Below are 27,470 nucleotides of genomic sequence, written 5' to 3' on the forward strand. Positions count from 1 at the left end.
TGTTTTATAGCCTACGAACACAGAAATCCGGGTAAGGAATTTTGTTAACCCAGGAGAAGGTGTTAGGCACTCCCGAGTTCCGTGGTTCTAGCACGGTCGCTTTGATCATACTTGGCTTGTTAAATTGTCTAATTACTCGTTTTAGAACTTATATGCTTTAGCCTTTTACCGCTTTTAAATCACTTGATTATTCGTAGTTAAAGAATTGAGTTACGCGTACGTATCCTCTTTCCCTTTGGCGCATCAAAAATTATGTCATGCGAACGTGTCCATAATTAATAACGCTTTGTTTATTTATTAAGAATGTTCGGGCCAAAGTTGCACGAACGCATACTCCGGTTTTATTTTAAAGAAATCATAACCGTGTCACGCGAACGTGTCCACAACCACACTAATATTTTAAACGGCCCTAAAGGTTTTTCTACGAACATTTATAATTTTACCTCTACATTATGAAATTAACACAAGAGCCATTTGTTACTAAATGTCTAACTATGGCCCGCCTCAAATCTATTTGACGGAATCCAGTTAACTAAGCACTAATGGAATTTGAATCCCTACTGTCAAATGAGTGACTTAATCCAAGCTCGCTCAACTAAAAGGCTGCCCCCAAAATAACACTCATTCAATTAACAAGAGGGCCCAAATAAAACAGGCCCAATCACTTAAGTGGCGCATCCGTTCAGGATTAAAGAGGAATAAATGGGCTCTAATCATGGGCCCACAAGAACTGTGAATACAAGCCATCCCATTTTGTCTCAACATGGATTCGAAATCCAATCCCCAAGGCAGAGTAAGAAAAAAAATTTAAACAAAATGACGCAGGGCCAAACAAGACCCGAGATCCTGGACATCAGACCATCATATTCAAACAATTCAGCCCTTCAGCTTATTCAACAAAAAGCAATTATGCGAGATTCTACACCAGATTAAACCATTTCAATAACAAATTACACCTCATGAGACTGTTAAATAAGTGAAGCTGAACTTGAACAACAGACTCACATTTAACATGTTTACAAATAATCAAGGTAATTCTATATACGTCTCACACCCTAAAGTGACGAACCGAAACATTTTCCTTGTCCAAAATACTATAAAACTGAATACTAACTTAAAACCTGTCCAATCAGCCAATTCATGAAAACCAAATACTATTTAAGTACATCAAGCCTGTCGTGACAGTTCAAATAAATTACACAGCAAAAGAAGCTTTCATACAGTCCACATTACTCGATTTGCATGATTGATGGTAAAGGATAACTACTGATTCGACTAAACAAACTATTCATCAAGCTTCTATGATAGTCTAGGATCAGATTCAGGGATAGGAGTTCAACATGCCCAAAACCAACATTTAGCTATGAGATTTTTGATAGAAAATGGAGTCACCCACCAATTACAAACAAATTCAGCTCTCAGAAGGGTACTATCAACAACCAGCAGAATACAATGCACTGTACGATTCCAAAAATAAGGCAATTAAAACAAAATAAAGCTAAATCTATGAGCAAACAAGGTGACATTATGCTCAAAACTCCAGATTTTCATTTCCTCTTTGAATCAAGCCTCACATCAGATAGAACTCAAAGATCATGTACTCGGGAATAAGGGGAAAGCAAGAAGGAGTAAGGATCAGTAGGCAGCAGCAACAAAGAAGCAATGGAACAGTGATAGAGTCAGTCAATTAAACCCAATGAATTCAAGCTAAAACCCCAAACTATACAGTACTCCATATGAACAAACTCAAACCCATCTTTAAAACCCAAAATGAGGTGCAAAATCCCAAAAACCCATTTCAGTCGAACAACAAACCAGCAGAAATCAAACCCAAACTTTAAGACTCGAACTCAATCCATTTCAACCCCAAATAAAGCAAAACTGCCTCAGGAATTGAAAGCCTCAGGGTTTCAAAGCAGGAAGTTCGATGGAACAGTGTTTTTTTTTAAAAAAATTTAGCTGTTTGTGATTTTTTTGAGCCTTTTCTTCTTTTCAGCTCTTAGGTCTTCTCATTTCTTTCTTTTTCCTTTTTCAATTTCACAATTCTTTTCTTTTTCCAAAATTAAAATAAATCCTAAATTAATTAATAATTATTTTTAAACTAAATTAACCTACCCAATTGGATTAATCACTCATCGTGGTATTTACAATAATTAATTAAATCCTAAATTTAAAGAAAAATTATACAATTCAAAATTAAAAAGTAAAATGCAAAATGAATTTTTTTTTTGTGATTTTCATTTTTTATAAAACAAACTCATGTGCCAATTAATTTAAAAATATAAAATTAAATCCTAAGTGCATATGCAACATATTTTTGTATTTTTCATGAATTAAATAGATGTGTACAGACAAATGCAAATAATTAATAGAAAATGCCACGAAATCCAACAAAATTGCAAACACTGAAAGAAATTATTTTGTTTTGAATTTGTTGGAGTAATTCATATAGGCAAAAAATCACGTGCTCACAATAAGTTAGAGAGAAATTATCGAAATACAAGAACACCCGCTTCACCCAAGATTCAGAAGATCTCTAATGATTTCCAAAGATTGGTTCCTTCTAGAATGAAGCGACAAACAAAAGTCATGGTTTCGTGTGATGAAGTACTGAAGGTGAAGTCATACGATGTGGTCTACACTAAAGAACGTGATGAAGATGAAGAAAGAGTGGGTTCTTCATATCATGTTACTCCACAAGGCGAGCATGGTGTTTTATCTCTAATGGAGGATGACGAGAAATTGGACGATGGTTCATCATGTTATCACATATCCTTCAACGATGGGGACCCTCAATAAGATGAAGATGCAAAAGATGTTTCACCAGAAATTGAAGAAGGGGTGAAGGCAACGATTGATGCCTTAAAAGAAGTTAACATTGGCACTGATGAAGAACCAAGACCCACCTACCTAAGTGCTTTACTAGAAGTTGATAAAGAGAGCACTTATATTGAGTTACTCAAGGAGTCCAAGGATGTCTTCGCTTGGAATTATGAAGAGATGCCTGGCTTGGACCCAAAAGTAGAAGTCCACCACCTTGCAATCCAAAATGGTGCTCGCCCTGTTAAACAAGCTCAAAGGCGCTTTAGGCCGGACTTGGTTCCCTTGATTGAAATTGAAGTTAACAAACTCATCGAAGTTGGATTTATTCTGGAAGTTAAATACCCAACATGGGTTTCAAGTATTGTCCTTGTAAGGAAGAAGAATGGCTAGATTCGAGTATGCGTTTACTTCAGGGATCTCAACAATGCGTGTCCAAAATATGAATTCCTGCTTCCTATTCTAGAGCTGATGATTGATGCTACTACTGGGTATGAGGCAATGTCATTTATGGACGGTTCATCATGCTATTACCAAATTCGCATGGCGCCAAAAGATGAAGAGCTTACTGCATTCCGTACCCCCGAGGGTATTTATTGCTACAAGGTAATGCCTTTTGACTTGAAGAACGCTAGTGCTACTTACCAAAAAGCTATGCAGAATATCTTTGATGACCTTCTCCACAAGAATGTCGAATGCTATATTGATGACTTGGTGGTAAAATCAAGAAAGAAAAGCGACCACTTGAAAAACTTGAGAATGGTGTTTGAGTTGCTCCGTAGATACCAACTTAGGATGAATCCATTAAAATGCGCCTTTGGAGTTACCTCCGTAAAGTTCCTGGGTTTCATTGTCCGACATCGAGGGATTGAAATAGATCAAGCTAAAATAGATGCAATCTTGAAAATGCATGAGCCCCGCAATATTCATGAATTGAAGAGTCTGCAAGGAAAGCTAGCATACCTTAGGAGATTCATCTCAAACCTAGCTGGGAGGTGCCAACCATTCAGTCGCCTTATGAAGAAAGGCATCCCTTTCAAATGGGACCAAGCGTGTAGCAATGCCTTTGAGAGCATTAAATCCTTCTTGATGAAGCCTCCGATTTTGGCAGCCCATATACTTGGAAAGCCGCTGATATTATACATTTCAGCACAAGAAAGGTCTGTTGGAGCGCTGTTGGCCCAAGAAAATAATGAAGGGAAAGAAAACTCCCTTTACTACTTAAGTAGGATGATGACACTAAATGAGCTGAATTATTCGCCAATTGAAAAGTTATTTGGGCACTAGTCTTCTCAATCCAAAAGTTAAAGCACTACTTTCAAGCTCATGTCATTCGTTTGGTTTCTAGAGAAAATCCCATCAAGTTCGTGATGTCAAAACCTATCCTTAGTGATATAAAAGCAAGGTGGTACCTCCAGTTTCAACAATTTGAAATCGTGCACATCCCTCAAAAGGCTATAAAAGGACAAGCGTTAGTGAACTTCTTGGAAGATCACCCTATACCTGATGATTGGGAGCCAACTAACGAACTACCCGATGAGGAAACAATGGTCATTGAAGTTCAGCCTCCATGGAAGATGTACTTTGATGGTGTTGCACATCGCGAAAGAGCTGGTGCTGGTGCAATATTTGTCACTTCTCAAGGTAAAGTTCTGCTATACTCTTTTACATTGACGCAGCTCTGCTCTAACAACGTTGCTGAGTATCAAGCACTAATACTTGGGCTTGAAATGGCTGTCGAAATGAAGCGGTTGCAATTTCAAGCCTTTGGTGACTCTCCGTTAGTGGTCAATCAGCTTCTAGATAGTTATGACGTTAAGAAGCCTGAATTACGCCCATATCATGATTATGCTAAAAAGTTAATAGGGTGGCTTAGTGATGTGACTATTCAGCATGTGCCATGGAAAGAAAATAAGAAAGTTAATGCTTTAGCTACCCTAGCTTTATCATTAACCCTGCCTGATCAAGCGGAAGTTACTGTCTACCAAAAATGGGTAGTACCACCGCTAAATGAGGTTAAAGGTGAAGAAAATGAACTCAAGCATGTTGTCGATGTTTCTGAAGTTGAGAAAGAAGAATGGTGACAACCCATTATTGACTATTTATGCTATGAGATACTTCCAGAAAATCCGAGAATAAGGATTGAAATCTGTCGTCGTGCACCTCACTTCGTTTTCTAAAAAGATACTCTATACAAAAGGTCGTTCGAGGTAGTACTCTTGCGATGCTTAGGGGAAAAAGAAGCACTCCAAGCTTTGCAAGAGGCACATTCTGGGGTATATGGGTCACACCAGTCTGGACCAAAGCTCTACTTCCACAAACAAAGGATGGGATATTATTGGCCGACGATGGTAAAAGATTGCTTGGACTACACTCGAAGATGCAAGGCTTGTCAATTCCATGCGAATTTTATTCATCAACCTCCTGAAGTGTTGCACCCGACTGTTGCATCCTAGCCGTTTGATGCTTGGGGATTGGATGTTGTTGGACCATTGCCAAAGTCCTCTTGTGGGCACCTATACATCTTAGCCGCAACAGACTACTTCTCAAAATGGGATGAAGTTGTTGCTCTTAAGAAAGTAAACAAAGAAAATGTTGCAAGTTTCATCCGAGTAAACATTATTTATCGCTTTGGCATTCCTCGTTACATAATAACAGATAGTGGAAAGCCATTCGATAATAGGTTGATGAACAAGATTTGTGATCTTTTTGGCTTCAAGCAACGTAACTCTTCGATGTACAACACTGCCGCCAATGGTCTAGCTGAGGCATTCAACAAAACTTTATGCAACTTGTTAAAGAAAGTCGTCTCAAAATCCAAACGAGATTGGCATGATCATATGGAGGAAGATCTGTGGGCATATAGGACAACTCACCGCACGCCAACACAAGTGACCCCTTATGCACTCGTTTATGGAGTTGAAGTCTTCTTGCCACTCGAGCATCAAATACCTTCATTATGATTAGCTATTCAAGAAGGCATCACTGATGAAAAAAATGCTCAACTTCGATTAGCAGAGTTGGAGGCTCTTGATGAGAAAAGGTTGGAAGCTCAATAGAGTCTTGAATTTTATCAAGCTAGATTGTCTCGCGCCTTCAAAAAAAGAGTTCGCCCAAGATCCTTTTAGGTAGGAGATCAAGTCCTTGCCATAAAAAGACTCATTATTACTTCCCATAAACCTGTAGAGAAGTTCACTTCAAAATGGGATGGATCATATGTCGTGCAATAAGCTTATTCAAGTGGGGCTTACAAGATGGTTGATACAGGTGGCATGAGAATCGGCCCTATCAATGGCAAGTTCTTGAAGAAGTATTATCATTGAAGTTGCAACGCTCCTTAACGCATGAGCCTAAACTGCATGTTCCTACACTCCTGGCCTGCATGAGACTAAACTGTGTACAACCCACGAAAAAAAAGGAATCCTCTAGGTTGAAAACCTCAAAAGAGGCGGGCTAGGCAAAAGTAAGGACATAAAAAGTATCAATAAGAAAAAAAAATCACCTTATATGCGGTGAAATCAGAGGGCTTAATTTCTTGCTACCATGCCACTTCGGGAGAACACCTCGAGTCCTCGAGGACGTGGAGTTGCGACCGATTCCCCTCCCTCGGGGCTCGTCAAGGCCCGACTCAAAGAAGACGAAGATCGAGGCTAGAGCAAAACGGGGAATTCCCAAGACACGCGGCTAAGTTTGACAAAGCCGGCCTACCCAGAGCCTGTGTCGAGGCGTCACTTCTAGCCATCCCATCTCCATGCTTTTACAATTAACGTATGTTGTACTATAACTAGATTCCCCTCCTATAAAAAGGGAATTCACACCACCTTGTAAGGGGCGACTATGGCTCCAACTATTCTATGCAAGATCAATAATATCTCTCTCTCTCTCTTTCTTCTCTCTAATTTGCTCACCCTTACTCGCTCAAGGCCACTCTCAGCATTTATTGTTTTCATACTTGTTCTTTATTTATTGCTTGGCACTGGCCATAGAGAGCCTTCTACGGTTATATTCTAATTGTTAACCCTTCCCCGGCTACCCTCGATAGCTCGAGCTCGAGCCGGATATCGACCCCAAGGCCCCTTATCGACAGTTCGAAGCCCGGGCGGAATGCCCCTCGGTTTGATTACTGTCCCGTTTAAGCTTTGTCACACCTCCTTTTTCACTTACACCCCCGGAAGGGCGTAAAGGAGTTTTTCCAATTAAAGGACAATCGAAACAGGATTTAATTATTAATTATTTCAGAGTCGCCACTTGGGATATTAATGGTGTCCCAAGTCACCAATTGAATCCTGAACCGAGGAAATTTATGACTCTGTATTACAGTCCGCGCACCAGAAATCCAGATAAGGAATTTTGTTAACCTGGGAGAAGGTGTTAGGCATTCCCGGGTTCCGTGGTTCTAGCACGGTCGCTTAACTGTTGCATTTGATTTTATTGGACTTTGATACATGCTAGCTTATGTGTCTTTTATTCGTAAGCCACTTTTTATCATTGTTTATTTTAAAATAATTGCGATGTCGTGAAAACGCGTTTCGAACCACGTCGCAATCAATGCACCCATGATTGTCAACCCATTTCGACTTCGTCGAGATTAGATTTGGGTCGCATCAATGTGCACCTGAGTTTAAGGAAGTAATTTTATTAAAAAAACGTGCCTAAAGATTCTAACGTATTATTATGTGGGGGAAGGCTGTGAAATCACTAGTCGGCCCTCCCAAATTCTAATTATTTTATGTAACCATTATTGAGTGTCCCGCGATTTATTTACTTTGTTTGGCGAGGCTCGTCTTGCTTGTTTCAAAGCCAAACCAAAGGCAACTACCATTATCTACTTAATTTATCTCCCAAAAATCCTGATTAGCTAAGGCCACACCTTCCAAGCCCGAGTTCAAACAAAAAAATGCGAAGAAAATTGGTCTGGAGCCCAGAAGGCCCAAATTAGATAATGCATATGCTATGAGCTCAAACTCCCACAGCTCCAGGCATTGGGCCTAACGCAGGCCAACATTTCGAACCCACGACAGGCATCTGTGAAGCCCTGGGATCGAGCCCTTGGGGACATCCTTTATATTTAATTAGTTGCTTCAAGTTATTGAGGCACCCAGGCCTAATTCAAATTACTACTTGACCATGACAGACCTGGGCTGCCTATTAATGCATCCAGGCCCAGATGAAAAACTGGCAGCCCAGTGGACGTAGAGGGCAGCTCAGGCAAATGTGATGCCAAAGTCTGGGATCAAATCCCAACCGGAACGACTACAAAAATTGGCTACGAAACCAACATCGAGCCCAAACCACAGCCACGAAGGGGCGCGATGGATAGATGTTACTCCAAGTTAGGAAACTAATTAATAATTATGATCAGAATTACTAATAGCTGATAGGAATACTGCCATTCTAATCCAGGGATTCAACTTCTACTGACATTTAACCAAATAAAACAATATTAACGATTGACCAGTTCAGATGCTCGAGATGAAATTTCCAGGTAATGCAACATCTTGACACATGTCCTAATTATAGCTACTTGATACACAAGCTAAGCTAACAGTCCACTAAGCTTCACAAAATAGAAAATCACTAGTTCGACAGGAGTTCAACAGTTCACATTACAGACTATCAGATCCGTATCAGTTGGCAACAATAATTAAACAAATCGGAACTCAAACCAATAAATTAGAACTACATCAATTGGCTTCAACTATGAAGGTTCCATTGCATTCGAATCTAAAATGAGCATTGGTTTCACTCCAATTTTGTCATTACAACAGGGAAAGTTTGAACATGTACCTGGAATGAGAGCACAAATCAGAAAAGGAAGAGGATCAGCAACAATTGTCAACCCTAGCAGATTGGCAACCACAATAAACAGCAACCAAAACACAGCCCAGGAAGAAATTTGAAACCACTGAGAAATCGACTCAAACCAAAATCAGAATGGACCAAATAACCTTGACAATTATCCTGCAGATTCCTTTTATGTCCAGTCAAAACCAGATTCAATCGAAATCCAGCTCAGTGAGTCTTACAACCCTTCGAAATCAGCAGATGCAACTACCAGGCCTTGAACTCGAACACTGCTGGGAGTTTAAAAATGGAAATTTCAATGGAATACTAACCTATTTTTTTTTGGTTTTCTATCAGATTTCTACTGTATTTTTTTGGCTTTTGAAATTTTGAATTTCAGTTTTCAGATCTAAAAATGAAGAGAATTTTTGTGAGGGATCATTTTTATGGCTCGAAGTTCCCCCTTCCTCAAGGCAATGGTCATGCCTTTTTATAGGTGCTACCAAAGAGTAAATCGGATTTTGGGTTTCTTTTTAGTCCCTCCCTTATTTTCAGTTTGGTCCTCTTATTTTTAACTTGTTACTCAAGTAAGCACCTCTATTGTGCTACCATCTACACTAAAGTACCCTTCTAGAAGGCTCTAGGGTGCTCTTTTAGCTAGGCAATTCCTCTACTACCCTTACCCCTATTTTGAAATTACCAATCCTTAAAGAACTTACCATTTTCCCATGTCTAAACTACTCTTATTAACTCTTAAAATTACTAACTTCAGTTGGCTATACTAGACCCATTTACCCTTAGCTGAAGTTAGCTAACAGATGAATTATTCAGCTATATCCAAACAGACTATCTTAAACACTATTTCAATTACTACTAAAATTGAACAACAATTAATACTACCTGAAATCAGTCTCAAACGACTTCCAAATCCAACTTCATGAAAACAGGACACAGGTCAATCTAATTATACCAACGACCCAATATTAAATAAGTATTCAAAATCTAAACCGAAGAAAGAATCGATATTAACCTAAACCTATAGCTAATAGTTAACAGACAGAATTGTATCAACCCAAAACTAATTGATTAAGATGATTAAAACTATGATCGATTACTAAACAAAGCGTGAAGCAAACCAAATTAGAACTAGAGATGGAAAAACTTACTGACTAAACACAAGACTAACAAGACACTTACCGAAATCAAAATCAAAAACTGTAATTAAAACTTCACTCAAAAAAGGAAAAGAAAAATGAAAGTAAAAGAATGAAACAAGAAAACTCACTGAAGCACGAAAACTCTGGCCAGTCGCTGACATCCGAATCTTTTCAGATTTTTGACACGCAACATCCCTAACCATGTGTTCTTACAAGAGAACACATGGTTAAGGATATTACAGTTCGAAATCATAAAGATTTTGGTTTAGGGTTTTGGCCAGAAATTCTTAGATCTGAAATTCGAGCCACTTCACAGAGATTTGAAGGAAAATAGTCATGGATTTGGGTTGAGGGAAGTCTGGGGATTGTGTGGTATGATTTTGGGCTGGTTTGGATGAACTTGCGACTTGGCCGGAAAACTTCAAACTGAGATTCGACGAACTCTGGCAACATTCGAGGGAAACCAATAACGGGAATGGAAAAAGGGATTCATGGGGGATCTATGGTGTTAATTTGGGTTTGAACGGTGTAAGTGACGTTCACCGTCGGCGAGGGATTTGGGGGCGGCGCGGATTAGGGTTCATGAAGATGAAGGACACGGTACGAATGGGGTGAGGGGGGGAATTTCGGACACTTATATACCAAACATCCTAGTTAGATCCGGACCTTTGGATTGATGAGATCCAACGGTCGTGATTGAAGGCTGGGGAGACGACATCGTTTTGGACTTGATTGAGGTAGGCCGGGTATTGAAGCATTGGGCCTAGATCTGGTTGGAACGGGTCTAAGGGCGTTTTGGCCTGAAAATTTTCAACGAATTGGCCTAAATTTGGGTCTTTATTAAGACCACTTTTCTAACCTTATTTTCTTTTCTCTTTTATTTCCTTTTCTCATTTTTAATTTGATAATAATTTTTATAATTTTTATAAAGATGCAAAACTAACATAAAATCCTAATTATTTCAAAACAAAGACTAATTAATTCCTAAAATTGTTTAAAGACTAATTTTGTGATTTTTCACGTTTTGTTCTAAAATAATTAACCCCTAATCGGTCCTAAAAATATGAAATTATATCCTAAAACGCGAATGCATATTTTTGTGTTTTATATGAATCAACATGCACCAATAAAATGCAAACAATTAACACGAAATGACACCAAAAATTCACAAGAATTGTAAAAATAAAGGAAAATCATTTTGTTTGAATTTTTGGGAATTATTCATATATAGGGCAAAAATCACGTGCTCACAGCTGCCCCTCTTTGCTCGAAAACATGAAATATTTTCGGGCAAAGATAAGTGAGCAAATACGAGCGATTTTTGCCCGTTTGAAAATTCCGTGTGAAGCATTTTTGAAAAGTTTGACCGCACCCTGCTTCAGAGGTTGCCTACATATCCTGGGCTAAACAGGAATCAGGTCAGTGTAGTTCGGGAGTGTCCAGTAGCTGGGACTACCGGGAGCTGTGATTTCACTGTGATTGCTGTTGCTGCAGCTTGCTGACTTCCCTTATTACACCGTGCGAAAATAAAAGAAGTTAGACTAAGCTATGAACTATGAATTACAAAAATCCTATCTAAATTCTTCAAACTTGCTCTTGTACTTCCTTGTTGCCTTTTGTTTTCTTGTTGCCTCATTGTCTTGTGTTTTCCCGATAAAATTCCTTGTTGCTACTTCAACCATTCAACTGAGATGTTGTTCCCTCTCTCCAAACTGCAGAACTTGAATAGGACTCGAATGTATTCCTCTATTATCCAGGCGGGCTCCTGACTGCTAAACTTAAAATTGAAAATACTCCTCTATTATCCAGGCGGACTCCTGATTGCTAAAATTCAAAATACGTGTCTCTGTTCTCCAAGCGGACTCCTGACTTTTAAAATGTAAACTGTATATCTCCGTTCTTCAGGCAGACTCCTGACTTCCGAAACTTGAACTCTGTTCTTCAGGCGGGCTCCTGATTGTATAAAATTTGAATGGTATGTCTCTATTCTCCAGGCAGACTCTTGCTTTCAAATTAGACAAAGAGATTTGATTGAAAACTAAAATTCGAATTGTATCACCTCTGTTCTTCAGGCGGGCTCCTGATCGTATAAAATTTGAATGGTATGTCTCTATTCTCCAAGCGGACTCCTCATTTCTGAATTTGAAATTGAATGTCTCTATTCTCCAGGCGGACTCCTGACTTTTAAAATTTAAACTGTATGTCTCCGTTCTTCAGGCGGACTCCTGACTTCCGAAACTCGAACTGTATGTCTCTATTCTCCAGGCGGACTCCTGCTTTCAAATTAGACAAAGAGATTTGATTGAAAACTAAAATTCGAATTGTATCACCTCTGTTCTTTAGGCGAGCTCCTGATTGTATAAAATTTGAATGGTATGTCTCTATTCTCCAGGCGGACTCCTAATTTCTGAATTTGAAATTGAATGTCTCTATTCTCCAGGCGGACTCCTGACTTTTAAAATTTAAACTGTATGTCTCCATTCTTCAGGCGGACTTCTGACTTTCGAAACTTGAAATGTATGTCTCTATTCTCCAGGAGGACTCCTGCTTCAAAATAGACAAAGAAATTGATTGAAAACTAAAACTTGAATTGTGTCACCTCTGTTCTTCAGGCGGGCTCCTGATTGCTAAAACTTAAATTGTATGTCTCTGTTCTCCAGGTGGGCTCCTGACTTCTAACATTTAAAATGTATGTCTCTGTTCTCCAGGCGGACTCCTGACTTCAACAAATAAACAACCAACGAAAATTTTCTACCCCGATTTGGAAGCGGGGTGTATGGGTGAGCATTAAACTGAATCATATTACCACATATTACTAAGAATTGAAGGCTAAATCCAATTATCCAGGGAGGTCGTGACAACTCCTAACAATTACGAACCTAACGTATTACTCTTGCTACATCATGTTATCTACAAGGGTTTTAAGCTACATCCTGTTATCCAGGAAGGTCCTAACAACTTGCATTTTATCCTAAACATGCAAACTTTGCAACCAAATTATATTCCCCTATGATATTCATGATTATTTTGTGTTTTTAATCCCACCATACTTTGCGGTTAAATCTGATTACTGCTTGCTTTCCCTTTATGGAGAATTCCTCCTGAACAACCAACTTTCTACCCCTGTTTCAATCAAAGAAAATTCTGTTAGTTTAAAATGGTGGTTAGTTGATGGCATTCTTGCTGAAAAATCCTTCCCCTGCATTGCTTTGTGTTGACTGACTTCCACGCACTGACCCTGAACAGCTTGACTTTCTGACCAACTTTTAAATTTCCCAACATCTGGCGACCTAAATGTTTTACACCCATGCTGTTATTTCACTTTTCTGACCTTTTGTTTGAGCTTTTGCCTTTCCCACGATATTCCCCAATCATTTCACCGATGAAACTTCCGTTAATTCCCTGTATTCCACTTTACAGCATGTTATTTTTGACATGCTTTGACCACGTTGTGCTTTATAATTCCGGAAGCTGGTAGTGAGCCTTGAAATCCTTTCCCACTTGCTTTTGAACATAACTGACATTAGAACATTTAGACAAACAAAACCCCCAAAAGAGAATGAAATGCAATGGTTTTATGGGTTAAGGATAAGAAGAATCCAAAACCGGATGACTACTAAAAATGAAGTAAAGAAAAGAAACTTATCTGACCAGAACAGCTAGCACCAATGGTCATGACATGCATTTCGGACTAATCGGCCCAACCGATCCAACTAAACAACTCTCAGTTGCCATACCTTATTGGCCAGAAATTCCATCAATTGTTTGAATTACCCAGACCTTAACCTTGTTTTCCTGCGGTACCACAAACGGTTTCCATCAACAGACCTTTCTCAGTTTGCCATTTCTCAACTCACTTTCGCCTTGAGGTGACTGTGAAGGTTTTCACCACTAAGACTCTCTCATTTTATTTTCTCTCAGCTCCCGTCGCCTTACAGTGCCCGCGAGGGTTTTCACCCATAAGACTCTCTCATTTTTATCTTTTGTTCTTCTTGCTTGAACCAGAGTGTTGTCACTGCCACGAATTACAGCTACCTACTCGACTTGGCATTTATCAAAAAATGATCAGAAGGTCTTTCTTTGGACCGTAATGTAGGCTTTTGGATTGGGTTAGAAAGAAAGGTATAAAAGGCTCAAAACAATTCAAATGGGTTTAAATTACAACTTTCGGAATCCAATTTTTCACAACAATCACAACTTCTGCCCCCGTTTCCTGATTGGGGATTTTTGGATTTTTATTTTGGTATGACTGAACCTCGGAGTAAGGCTGCCTACGTACCCTTTCGGGATCAAATCAAACGTAGTTCGCTGTATCATAATTACCTTTGTTGTTGTGTTTTTCTTTCTTTCCTTTTCTTTTTTTTCTTTTCTTCTCTTTCTCTTTTCCTTCGCTTTCATTTTTCCTTTCTCTTCTTTTCTTCTTCTTTCTTTTTTATTTTTCTTTTCTTTCTTTTTCTTTTTCCTTTGTTTTTCTCTTCTTTCTTTTATGTTCGGCACCTGTGTTCCCTGATACTGCAGTTGATTCCGAAAGAGGGGTATGAAAAATAAGCAAGGCTCAAAGGGGATGACAAGGGATAAAAGTGTTTGGATAGCAGGACAAAACGCCTTTATCATTTCAATCTTTAAGGTATGCCAAATACAAACAGATACATTCAGAAATAAAGAAATCATACATAATATCTCTTCACCGCATCGGAATTGATGGCCATTTCTATACATTTTCCTTCCACATCTGTCAAATACAATGCTCCGTTAGACAACACTCTGGTTACTACAAATGGTCCCTGCCAGTTTGGGGCAAATTTTCCTTTTGCTTCAGCCCAATGAGGCAAAATCCGCCTCAGTACTAACTGTCCGACTTCGAATTTCCTTGGATGCACTTTCTTGTTGTATGCTCTTGCCATTCTTCGTTGGTACAGTTGACCATGACACACTGATGCCAATCTCTTCTCGTCAATCAAATTCAACTGCTCATGACGGCTTTTCACCCATTCATCATCATCGATCTCGGCCTCCGCAACGATTCGCAGAGACGGGATTTCCACCTCTGCAGGTATTACTGCCTCAGTGCCATACACCAATGAATAAGGAGTCGCCCCCACCGAGGTACGAACAGTGGTGCGGTACCCTAACAATGCAAACGGTAATTTCTCATGCCACTGTCTAGACCCTTCAACCATCTTCCGGAGTATTTTCTTTATATTCTTATTGGCTGCTTCAACCGCACCATTTGCCTTAGGACGGTATGGAGTAGAATGCCTATGAGAAATCTTAAACTTCTCACATGTCTCCTTCATCAAATGACTATTAAGATTAGCTCCATTATCTGTGATGATTACCTTCGGAATCCCAAACCGACAGATGATATTTGAGTGCACGAAGTCGACTATAGCTTTCTTAGTCACAGACTTGAATGTCTTAGCTTCCACCCATTTGGTAAAATAGTCTATAGCTACCAGAATAAACCTGTGCCCATTTGACGCTGCTGGATCAATTGGCCTAATAACATCCATGCCCCATGCAACAAAAGGCCATGGTGCGGACATCGTATGTAATTCTGATGGTGGAGAATGAATCAAATCTCCATGCACTTGGCACTGATGACACTTACGCACAAAACGGATACAATCCCGCTCCATCGTGAGCCAATAATAACCTGCTCGGAGAATCTTTTTTGCTAGAACGTACCCACTCATATGCGGTCCACAAACTCCGGAATGTACCTCAGTCATGATAGATGTGGCCTGTCTTGCATCCATGCATCTCAACAACCCGAGGTCTGGAGTTCTTTTGTACAACACTCCTCCACTAAAGAAAAACCCGCTTGCCAATCGCCGAATCGTTCTTTTCTGATCACCGGTGGCTTGTATCGGATATACTCCCGCCCTAATGTACTCTTTGATATCATGGAACCACGGCTCGCCGTCAATTTCCTCTTCTATCATATTACAGTAAGCATGCTGATCACGGACCTGAATCTGCAATGGATCAACATAAGCCTTATCTGGATGACGCAACATCGACGCCAAAGTAGCCAAAGAGTCGGCAACCTCATTATGAATCCTTGGAATGTGCCTGAATTCTATGGCCTGAAACCGTTGGCAAAGCTCATGTAGACACTGCCGATACGGTATAAGCTTCAAATCCCGTGTTTCCCATTCTCCTTGAATTTGGTGTACCAGTAGGTCCGAGTCACCCATGACCAAGACTTCCCCTACACCCATATCCACAGCTAATCTCAATCCCAATATACACGCCTCATATTCTGCCATGTTGTTCGTACAGCAGAAACGAAACCGAGCTGTAATAGGAAAATGCTGACCGATTTCAGAAATAAGTACCGCTCCTATTCCCACACCTTTCATATTTGCAGCCCATCAAAGAAAAGTTTTCATCCCGGCTTCTCGGCTTGTTCCAATTCATCAATGTATATTACCTTTTCATCAGGGAAATAAGTTTTCAAAGGTTCATAATCTTCATCGACGGGGTTCTCAGCCAAATGATCGGCTAGTGACTGTGCTTTCATCGCAGTCCGTGTCACATAGATAATGTCGAACTCTGTAAGCAGGATCTGCCACTTTGCAAGCCTCCATGTGGGCATGGGCTTCTGAAAAATATACTTCAACGGGTCCAAGCGAGATATGAGGTAAGTAGTGTAGGATGACAAATAATGTTTCAACTTCTGTGCCACCCAAGTTAGAGCGCAACACGTCCTTTCCAGATGAGTATATTTGACCTCGTAAGATGTGAACTTCTTGCTGAGATAGTAGATATCCTGCTCCTTTCTACCCGTAACATCGTGCTGCCCCAGTACACAACCGAATGAATTATCCAAAACCGTCAGATATAGAATTAAGGGCCTCCCTGGTTCTGGCGGGACCAACACGGGTGGGTTCGACAAATACCCCTTTATCTTATCAAAAGCCTCCTGACATTCATCAGTCCATTTGACCGCAGCGTCTTTTTCAACAATTTGAAAATCGGCTCACAAGTTGTCGTGAGCTGAGCAATGAACCTGCTGATATAGTTCAATCTTTCCAACAAACTCATCACCTCGGTTTTGTTTCTTGGAGGTGGCAGTTCCTAAATAGCTTTGATCTTCGACGGGTCTAATTCAATACCCCGCCGGCTGACTATAAACCCCAGCAACTTCCCAGATGGTACCCCGAAAGCGCACTTTGCAGGATTGAGCTTAAGATTGTACCTGCGAAGCCTTTGAAAGAACTTTCTCAAATCTCTGACATGGTCAGATTGCTGTCTAGATTTCATGATTACATCATCCACATACACCTCGATTTCTTTGTGTATCATATCATGGAATATGGTTGTCATGGCCCTCATATAAGTTGCCCCATCGTTTTTTAAACCAAACGGCATGACCCGATAACAATACGTTCCCCACGGCGTGATGAATGTCGTCTTTTCTGCATCTTCCTCGTCCATTAGAATCTGATGATAACCCGCGTAACAATCCACAAAAGAGCCAATATCATGTTTGGCACAATTGTCAATCAGTATATGGATGTTGGGCAGTGGGAAATTATCTTTTGGACTTGCCTTGTTAAGATCTCGATAATCGACACACACCCTAGTCTTGCCATCTTTCTTCGGCACAGGCACGACATTAGCTAACCAAGTGGGGTACCGTGTAACCTGCTTGGTAATCTGTTATTTGATCTTCACACTTATGTCCGTTTTGAACTTTCTCAACTTCTGCTTGACAGGGAGGAGTGCCGAATCAGTGGGTAATTTGTGAACCACCAAATCGGTGCTTAGACCTGGCATATCATTATATGACCATTCAAAAACATCTTTGTACTCATGCAATACTTTAATTATCTCCTCCTTGAGTTGTGGCTCCAGATGAACACTTACTTTAGTTTCCCGCACATTGTCTTGGTCCCCTACATTAACTGTTTCTATGTCATTTAGGTTAGGTTTGGGTTTTTCTTCAAAATGACTTAATTCTTTACTAATTTCCTCATAAGCTTCATCGTTGTTACAATCCACCCTATCATCACACTCGATTTCTTGTATTATTACTTCCGAGCTAGATTGGCTTTTAAAATTGGGCCGAAGATTCCTCATGCATGTCATATCATTGATATCAGCATAAAAAGAACTGTACAAAAGAAAAGAAAAAATGGAAACAAAATTAGGAACGAAGAAAATTGCATTTCATTGAATGTAAAGATAACAAGGTTTTAACTCATCCAAACGGACGGAACATAGCAACTGGATTACAAACCCTGGAATAATCCAGGTGACAAAAGGAAAACAAAACCCACTACCACGACTCCCTCCGAATTGGAAAAGGAGTAGCTTCCCAATTGTTGATGTTAGCATGTCGTCCGAGGTACTGTATGTCTGCTCCGCTTGACCCTTCCTCGGCCTGAACCATGCTCATTTCAGCAAATAATCTCTCAAACACCTTATCCAAATTCTCTTCTGCCCCAATCAGTGGACCCGACACCTTTGCCAATGATTGCTTCTTGCTACCCGGCCTAACAAAAGACCTGGACAAGTGCGGAACCAGTTTGGGGAGAACCTAAGCTTTCTTTTTCAATTTACGATCCCTTCTAACATCTGCCGCTATTGGTTTGAACCCCAATCCGAAGGTGTCTAGAATTTTGGGCAGAGAAACAGGTTGAATAATGCCCTGAAGTTCAGCCCCCAGACCTTTCCCTAGCACGAACCCGTTACTTAGCATTTCTGATACTACCATGACGGTCGCAGCTGCCATCCTGGGACATGGAATGCTTTTAACCTCGGGCACTCTGCTCACCGGGACCGTGTCGAAGACCTGATAAACCCATGGTCCCTTATCATCTTCGGTTTCTATAAAGGGCACAATGGCATCACTCATGGCGCATGTGGGATCTTCCCCATATAACACAATTTCTTGTCTGTCCCACTTGAACTTGACCATTTGGTGCAGTGTGGAAGGCACTACTTTGTCCGCGTGGATCCATGGTCGACCCAACAAAAGATTGTAGGACACTGCAGCATCCAACACCTGAAATTCCATAGTGAACTCGACCGGGCCAATAGTCAATTCGAGTACAATATCCCCTACTGTGTTTGTTCCCCCTCCGTCGAACCCTCGAACACAAATGCTATTTTTGCGGATTCTATCATCATCAATCTTCAACTTGTTCAATGTGGACAACGTGCAAATATTAGCAATCGACCCGTTATCGATCAGTGCCCGAGTAACCATTGAACCTTCACACTTGACCGTCAAGTAGAGAACTTTATTGTGTTCTGTGCCTTCCACAGGCAATTCATCATCAGAAAATGCTACCATGTTCCCTTCAAAGATCTTGTTGGCAATTGTCTCCAGATGGTTCACTGAAATTTTGTCGGGCACATGAGCTTCATTCAATATCTTCATCAAAGCTTGGCAATGCTCGTCAGAATGGATCAATAACGACAACAACGAGATTTGGGCCGGTGTTTTTCTCAATTGTTCAACAATGGAATAATCTTGCACTTTCATCTTTTTCAGAAACTCTTCTACCTCTTCTTCCGTCACAGCTTTTTTGACTTGCACTGGATTGTCTTTAACTCCCTTAGCCTTTCTCAAATCTTCGGGAGCAAAACAACGTCCCGACTGAGTTAGTCCTTGTGCTCCACAACTCTCCTCCTCAATTTCCTTTCCTTTGTATGTCACCACTACCTTGTCATATTTCCACGGTATGGCTTTGCTATCAACCATGGGTAATTGGACTACCGGTTTTATGACGACTGGTTCTATGTGGGCCCCATTCACAACAACCACGGGTGTAGATGATGACCCTGGTACCACTAACTTGACTGGCTCTGGCCTTTTTGCAACAACCAATGGTCCTTTTCCCATTACCAAGACTGGCTTATCTTTTATTGCTTTTAGCTGAACCACTGGCCTTGCGCTCACTATCTTTTCTTTGACCTTGGCTTCCGTAGAATGAATCACCATAACCACCTGCGAGGGTTTTTTAGGCTCTGTCCCCTTATGTATTAGTTCGATCATGTTGGCTTCATAATGCGCTGGTAACGGATTTTGATTGATGTTTGGGGCCTCTGGAGCCTGTACTTCAATACGGCGATTATCAATGAGTTCTTGTATCGCATTTTTCAACTTCCAACATTTTTCAGTATCGTGCCTCGGCATCCTTAAGCAATACTCGCAGCTAACAGAGTGGTCCAAGTTTCTGGGAAGGGGGTTTGGTGCTTTGGACTCAATTGGGGTCAACATTCCTAACTGTTTCAATCTATGGAAGAGAGCGGTGTAAGATTCTCACAGCGGAGTAAATGTTTTTCTGTTTGGGGCCTTCTCACTTCTAAAAGCTTGGTTTGGGCAGAAGCTGGTTCCTGGTCTGTTTTCCCTGGGAGGTGGATAGGTGTTTTGTGGGGGTGGATGTGTGTTTTGAGGATTCGGTGCACGCCATTGCGAGTGCACCGGAGGTTGAGTGTAGGTCTGGGCGTGGTGGATAGAAAAGTATGGTTCTGATGGTGGATAGTAGTGTTGCGGTGGGCCATATGGGGTATATTGGTAGTTCGGTTGGTGGGGTCTGGGTTGGTTGTAGTAGAGTGGAGGGTTATTTGGCCTGGACCAAGCACTAGCTTCAACCGTAGCAACTTCTTCCTTCTTCTTCTTTCCAAGCACACCACCAGTACCGCTTTGGATGGCCTGGGTGGTTGCTTTCAATGCCGAGTAGCTCAAGATCTTGTTAGATTTCAATCCCTCTTCAATCATGGCTCCCATCTTTACCACTTCATTAAACGACTTTCCGACAGATGTCACCAGATGACCAAAATAGGTAGGCTCCAATGTTTGCAAGAAGTAATCTACCATCTCACTCGCCCTTATTGGAGGATCAACCCTTGCTGCTTGTTCCCTCCAGCAGAAACCAAACTCTCTAAAACTTTCCCCAGGCTTCTTTTCCAGTTTCAACAATGACAGACGGTCGGGGACTATCTCAAGGTTATATTGAAAATGGCCAATGAATGCCTGTTCCAAATCATCCCATGTATACCATCGGTCGGGGTCCTGTCTCGTGTACCATTCTAGTGCGGATCCGCTCAGGCTTTGACCAAAATATGCTATCAACAATTCATCCTTCCCCCCAGCACCTCTCATTTTGCTACAAAAGCCACACATATGGGCTATTGGGTCACCGTGCCCCTTATACAAGTCAAACTTCGGCATTTTAAACCCTACAGGCAACTGAACATCAGGGAAAGGGCACAAATCTTTGTATGCGACGCTGGCTTGGTTACCTAAACCATGCATGTTCCTGAAGGATTGCTCCAAGCTTTTGACTTTACGAATCACTTCCTCCTGTTCTGTATTCTTAACCGGTTTCTCAACCTCTCCCGAGATTTCAAAATGGGGAGAATAGGTATATGGCTCAGGTGCTTTGAAAGTGGGTTCGGGAGGGTAATATTGGGTGTCATGAGCTTGGAATAGTAGCTCACTGGACGATCTATGTAGTGGGGCTGAGGGAGGTGCCACAAAGACTGGAACCATGGGTGGGGGAGGGTTCTGTTTGGGGGTGGAGCTGGGGGAGCATATGAAATGGTACCATAGCCCTAGGCGTGATAGGGGAAGGCTGAAGATGCGTGGGGAGTGGTAGGCTCCTGAGCCTGAGACAGGGGTGGGATGTAAGATGGATTAGCGGGATATAGTGGTGTCGGATGTCCCTGAGACCATGCCCGATGCATTTCAGCCATTTATGCTTTTAGTTTCCTCATCTCTTCTTTCATAGCACCCACATCTGTTACCTCAACTTCATTCGAAGGGTCTACGATGCTGATTTCCGAGTCCTGCCCTGTTATTTTTACTTTATCTTTCGACCGGGTGTTGTATGGGTGAGTTGCCAGAATTGCCAATCAACTAACCACCTGCCTAAACTCACACATTTAGACAACCACTTTGTTAGCGATTAAGTTTTAACAGATTTGACAACCGCACGTTGGCATGAATGCACTTATACAGTTAATCATTTCTATTATGCGTTTGCTCGATTGCATGCGTCATCCCGGCACTTCGTTCCTTGTTTCTTTTTACCTTTCTTTCAAATTTCATCACCTCATCCCTCTCTTGTGCTCTTCTCTTTCTTTTATTTATTTCTCTTTTTGTGTTCTCGCTCATTTCTCTTTTTGTTTTTTCGCTCTTTTCTTTCTTTCTCTCTTTCTTTGGCTTTTCTTCTTTTTCTTTTTTTTTCCTTACGATTACAGTTGAATCCTATGGAGATTGCCTACGCATCATGACCCCGCACGAATTAGACCAAGCGTAGTTCATGAAAATAAATGCAAAAATAAAGGGTGGAAATAAGAAATTTTTTTTTTTTTTTGAAATTTTCAATTTTCATTACTAAAACAAACTATTACAAACTAAACACTTTTCGGAATGAAACTAACAAACGCAAATTAAAAGCAAATACAGACTCTAAGTCTGCAGACATACTTGACCTGGAAAGAAAACGGACATACGAAAGACTGAATCAAAAAGGTAGAAAATTACAGACACGAACTATGCATACTCAAGCTGCTCTAATTCATTCATGGTTCGCTTCACATAGATCATTACTGCTGAGACAAAAGTAGTATAGGTCATGTCTTCACAAACCCGGCATCTCCTAAAAATGGCATGAGCAATGGCTCTAATCCTGTCTTTTGTTTGCTTCTTTTCTATAAGCAAGTGTCTTATCTGATCGCTGCACGTCTTTAAAGCTAGAAAGTCCTGCAAGTGTTGATCTTGCAACTGTTGTACTTCTACTTCCATTTGGGCCAACAAGTCGTAGCAGTGTCCACTTTCAATTCCAAAATCTCTAGCCTGCCTAACCGCTTTACCCTCAAGGGCAACCACTTTTCTCTTTAAATTGACAACAATTTTCACATGGTCCCTTTTCAACTGATTCAAGTACTGGCGACGCTCCTCTGTTCTTGTAGCCCACTGCGTTTTAAGCTCTGCCATGATATTCTCAGATTTTTCTAATTCATCCCGCCATTCCCTGACTTCGTTTTCCAGCTTTTTTATCAATTGCTCATCTGATCGACTCCTTGGTTGCTTATTGACGGTTATCCTCAATTGCCTGATTTAGGCCCTAAGCGCCTCGTTTTCTCGAGCCAGTCTGTTCTTTTCACCTTGATCCGTGGCAACCTGTACACTGTTCTCGAATTTCAGACTCTCAACTTGTTGCTTCAGTTTACCAATCTCAATTCGATAACCTTCTTCCTTTGCTAACCAATCCCACTGCTCTTGGGACGACTTGGCGAAAATCTTCGAGATGAGGTCTTTTAGTCGGTCTCCCACATGCCACGTCACCTTTGAACCAATCATGATACCTTGGGGCAACTTCCCCTTTGACCCTATCTGACACACAAGTGTTCGCCATCAAATGTTGACACTCACTCCAGATTTGGCAAACCTCTTCCTCGGGGAACCGACCGTCAGGACTAATTTCGACCACTTGGGTACTCAGATCTTCATCTCTCGGTACTACTTGATACCTCCTGAGTTGCCTCAAAACTCGATATGGTGCATAGGGTTGGATGCTTTTGAGTCCCATCAACAAAAAATGCGACCGGGCTGCTGGCATATATATGACTTCTTCGACAGGCAACCATCCAAGCACCCACTGTATCTGGCTGGCATTGAGGTTCCGAAATAATGATGTCCAGGTCGTGACTCCTTCAGGTAGACTAGCCCCTTTGATTCTTGTGTAAAATTCTCCTATACAAGTTTTCACAACCGAACCATAACTCAATAGCTGAGAGCGAGGGCACAAATGCTTAGTCATCCACATTTGTAACAACAAGTTACATCCCTCAAAAAATTTGCCTCCGGCTTTGCAAGCCGTGAGAGCCCGGAAGATGTCAGCCACGATCATAGGTGCTAAAGTGCTTTTCCCCATGGTTTGCAAGGTACTGATGACCCCCGCTACTTTCAAATCAATATTACCATCTTTCCTTGGGAATATTATGAGGCCCAAAAAGGCTATCATAAAAGCCACTCGTCTGTGTTCCTCCCATTTTTGTCGGTTACTTCTACTGCATAGCTTAAAGTCTGGATTATTGAACCTGCCCACGTGGCCATATCTATCATATATGAAGCGGAAACTGCAGAAATCCTTTGCAAAATCTGGATGATGAACTGTTCGGGGTATTTTCAAGGAATCCAAGAACCGGTGTATGGTAATGGCCCTAGGAGCAATTAAGTATTTGAACATCAACGGAGCTTGATCACTTCCGATGTACCCCGCTATCTCTTCCAATGTCGGGGTGAGCTCAAAGTCTGAGAAATGAAATACATTATGTGCCGAATCCCAATAGGCGACCAATGCCCTGATAATATCCCCCCGAGGCTAAATGTTTAATAAATTCGGAAGATCTTTCAAATATTGTTTCACTTCGTCTTGCCCCTCTTTGCCTAAATTATTCCACCATAATTGCAGCTCAAAAGGGATTTTGGTCATTATTGAAAAGGGCTCATTTATCATCGTGCTCATCCTGCAAATTTATTAAAGCGTTTATGCAAAAAGAAAAACTTTTATTCGACTCAAAAAAAACTATCTATATTTTCGACTCAAAATTACCTATATATTTTCAAATGAAGAACTCGATTCTCAAACGTGGCCTTTCAGCACTTTGGGAACAAAGATATTAAGTCTATTTATGACAAGACGGCTCTACTTAGCTTATTCACAATTCTTACTTGTTTTTATTTAAGATAAAAAAAGACCCGGTATTGCAACACGGCCTTTCAACGCCTCGAGGACGAAAACTTAAGGCTGTGAGGGTAGAAAAAAAATGAAAACATGACCAAAGGTGGCTATTTATGCAAGGTCAACCTTCCGACGTTCCGTTTGGGAACATTTGGCTATTTTTGACAAAGCATCACCCAATTTGTTATAACGAAAAATAAAATTCTGACATTTTTTGGCTATTTTTGCAAAGGAAAGGTTGGACCCGTTGAGGGTTGCCTACGTATCTCACGCCCTGTGAGAATCAAACCATGCGTATTCGGGCCAATTAACTAACTATATTTTAAACACAGGGCCCCCTTTTTCTTTCATTTTCCATGGCAAGACAAACTATTTTTCCTTTTCTATATTTTTTTTTTGTGAAATCAAGACAAAGTAACGACTCGTTTTTTCATTTTCAGCAAACAACCTATTTTTCCCAGACTAAAATAAAGACTCTTTTCCTTTCTTTTCAACAAACAATTTTCCAAAAATAAAGCATTTTTTTTCTATTTTCTTTTGCCTTTAGTAAAACAGACTGTTAAAATAAAGCGTTTTTCTTTTTCGTTTTCTCAAAATTTCGGCAGAGTTTCGACAGTGTTTGGGTTTTTCTAAAATAATCAATTAATCCCCCTAACTGTTATTTCTCTCTTTTTCTCTCTTTTTTTTTCAATCTTCCAACGTTCCCGAGATTCAGAAACCGGTCAACATGCAGGTTCGGAACAAATAAATGCACAGCACAAGAGAATGCATCAGGATGGTCTTTTCATTTCAGGTTGTTAGTCCTAGACGGACCCAACCCCTGTGTTGAGTCCCCTAAGTCAAATGCAACGTGATGCAAATAAGCGTTCCTACTAGGGATCCGGTATGAAGTCACGTTATTCTATGTTCAAAATCTGATTCGGTGTTCTAGACTGTGTACCCGAGCGGACAACTCGAGTCGAGGAGGGGGCAACTTACCGGGAACCAAAAGGTCATCCGGCTTCGTAACTTGTCCGGCCTTTTTCTTATTTCAAGGTATGACACTAACAGAATAGGGAGTCTCAACCAGTAAGCACATCCCCGGAGGTGAAGAGAGAAGGGTGTCGGCACAGTTTATATACAGTTCAGATAATATCAAAGCGGTAACATTTAGCACATTCAGCACAAAACATGTAGGAAAATCAGATACAATCAAATACAACAATTTATCTAAGCTCGAATTCTGAACTAGATTCTGGGTTAAATCCCCAGCAGAGTCGCCAGAGCTGTCACACCTCCTTTTTTACTTACACCCCCGGAAGGGCGTAAAGGAGTTTTTCCAATTAAAGGACAATCGGAACATGATTTAATTATTAATTATTTCAGAGTCACCACTTGGGATATTAATGGTGTCCCAAGTCACCAATTGAATCCTGAACCGAGGAAATTTATGACTCTGTATTACAGTCCGCGCACCAAAAATCCAGATAAGGAATTCTGTTAACCTGGGAGAAGGTGTTAGGCATTCCCGGGTTCCGTGGTTCTAGCACGGTCGCTTAACTGTTGCATTTGATTTTATTGGACTTTGATACATGCTAGCTTATGTGTCTTTTATTCGTAAGCCGCTTTTTATCATTGTTTATTTTAAAAGAATTGCGACGTCGTGAAAACGCGTTTCGAACCACGTCGCAATCAATGCACCCATGATTGTCAACCCATTTTGACTTCGTCGAGATTAGAATTGGGTCACATCAATGCGCACCTGAGTTTAAGGAAGTAATTTTATTAAAAAACGTGCCTAAAGATTCTAACATATTATTATGTGGGGGAAGGCCGTGAAATTCACTAGTCGGCCCTCCCAAATTCTAATTATTTTATGTAACCATTATTGAGTGTCCCGCGATTTATTTACTTTGTTTAGCGAGACTCGTCTTGCTTGTTTCAAAGCCAAACCAAAGGCAACTACCATTATCTACTTAATTTATCTCCCAAAAATCCTGATTAGCTAAGGCCACACCTTCCAAGCCCGAGTTCAAACAAAAAAATGCGAAGAAAATTGGTCTGGAGCCCAGAAGGCCCAAATCAGATAATTCATATGCTGTGAGCTCAAACTCCCACAGCTCCAGGCATTGGGCCTAACGCAGGTCAACATTTCGAACCCACGACAGACATCTGTGAAGCCCAGGGATCGAGCCCTTGGGGACATCCTTTATATTTAATTAGTTGCTTCAAGCTATTGAGGCACCCAGGCCTAATTCAAATTACTACTTGACCATGACAGACCTGGGCTGCCTATTAATGCATCCAGGCCCAGATGAAAAACTGGCAGCCCAGTGGACATAGATGGCAGCTCAGGCAAATGTGATGCCAAAGTCTGGGATCAAATCCCAACCGGAACGACTACAAAAATTGGCTACGAAACCAACATCGAGCCCAAACCACAGCCACGAAGGGGCGCGATGGACAGATGTTACTCCAAGTTAGGAAACTAATTAATAATTATGATCAGAATTACTAATAGCTGATAGGAATACTGCCATTCTAATCCAGGGATTCAACTTCTACTGACATTTAACCAAATTAAACAATATTAACGATTGACCAGTTCACATGCTCGAGATGAATTTTCCAGGTAATGCAACATCTTGACACATGTCCTAATTATAGCTACTTGATACACAAGCTAAGCTAACAGTCCACTAAGCTTCACAAAATAGAAAATCACTAGTTCGACAGGAGTTCAACAGTTCACATTACAGACTATCAGATCCGTATCAGTTGGCAACAATAATTAAACAAATCGGAACTCAAACCAATAAATTAGAACTACATCAATTGGCTTCAACAATGAAGGTTCCATTGCATTCGAATCTAAAATGAGCATTGGTTTCACTCCAATTTTGTCATTACAACAGGGAAAGTTCGAACATGTACCTGGAATGAGAGCACAAATCAGAAAAGGAAGAGGATCAGCAACAATTGTCAACCCTAGCAGATTGGCAACCACAATAAACAGCAA

General features: G+C 40.8%; 1 pseudogene; it reads left to right on the plus strand.

The window, feature by feature from the left end:
• The window catches only part of LOC138872097 (premnaspirodiene oxygenase-like), an 88,517-nt pseudogene that overhangs the window by 44,760 nt on the left and 16,287 nt on the right, over positions 1–27,470 (plus strand).

Source organism: Nicotiana sylvestris, chromosome 6 (assembly GCF_000393655.2).
Source record: "Nicotiana sylvestris chromosome 6, ASM39365v2, whole genome shotgun sequence".
Lineage (NCBI taxonomy): Eukaryota > Viridiplantae > Streptophyta > Magnoliopsida > Solanales > Solanaceae > Nicotiana > Nicotiana sylvestris.